Here is a 1,130-nt window from a genome sequence, read left to right as displayed (position 1 = left end):
ATAAAAAGATATTCTGCATCTGTACTACACTCGTCGGTCGTCGGTCGTCCGTCTATCTAATGAATGTATCTGTGACAGAGCAGAGAAAAAGCTCCACTTGGCTGATGGTGGTGATGATGGTGGGATTACCCACAACTACCACCAGCGCAGGGCACTGTTGTAGAGAATGTTGAGCGAAAAGCATAGATGGCAAGTTTGTAAATAAAACGGAACCAAGGTCTGTTGGTTTGGTTTGGGGTCATGCCAAATGCCTACATCGGGAATGAAGCAGAGCACTGTACGCAAAAGCTAACCTCACTTTTCGCTTTGTTTTTATGCTCCGTTCTCCATGAGAACAAAAGAGATAGCAACAAATGGGAGCCAAAGCAAACCCAGCTTGAACTGTCAAAATTCGCGGGTGAGGAGATTTAGGATAGGTTTCGTGCACTGATCTATATGATGGTACACCCAAACATGGTCCGAGATCTGTGCTGCAGATAGGGACTCGAAAATGGGCTAGCCTAACAATCCCCATAATTTATTACAGACGATATAGGAAAAAAAGACTTTACCATACCGTCTGTAGTCTGTAGTATTGATATCAGTATCAATACACTTTTAAGGGCTCATTACATATGTCAATATATTGACAAACATCGTATTGTCAATTATCCTTACAATATAATCAATATATAAATATAACATTAATGAAAATTCAGTGTTTGTTACACAGGTCAATATATTGACAATAAATTGACATACTGACAATATTATTAAAAAGGTAATATTGATGACGATGGTTTTATAGTACGTTCAGACCGAGGGGGGCGACACATCTAAATCTCAAGTTTAGATGCTTAACAAATCTTCAACTAGCGAATCAATCTTCGAAAAATCTTCTTTCATTTCTCGCATCTACTTGCATCGCGCATCATCTTTTTGCAGGAAATCTTCAGAATCATCGCCAATCTTCTTTCTATCTACTCAGCGTGCACGCAGCTAGCCACAGCAAAACACAATCTTTCCTGCATCGTAGATAGAGTCGTCCCCCTCGGTTCAGACTACAGAGTTATAACAACAATCAATACGAAACTAACGGCTATTGGTCCCAAGCAAATCGATTAACGTACCCCATTCTAGTCGAAATTCCA

This window comes from Ochlerotatus camptorhynchus, unplaced genomic scaffold, assembly GCF_037179485.1.
Source record: "Ochlerotatus camptorhynchus isolate MF236.1 unplaced genomic scaffold, CSIRO-AGI_Acam_v1.1 ptg000330l, whole genome shotgun sequence".
NCBI classification, from domain to species: domain Eukaryota; kingdom Metazoa; phylum Arthropoda; class Insecta; order Diptera; family Culicidae; genus Ochlerotatus; species Ochlerotatus camptorhynchus.
This window is presented reverse-complemented; position numbering follows the sequence as displayed.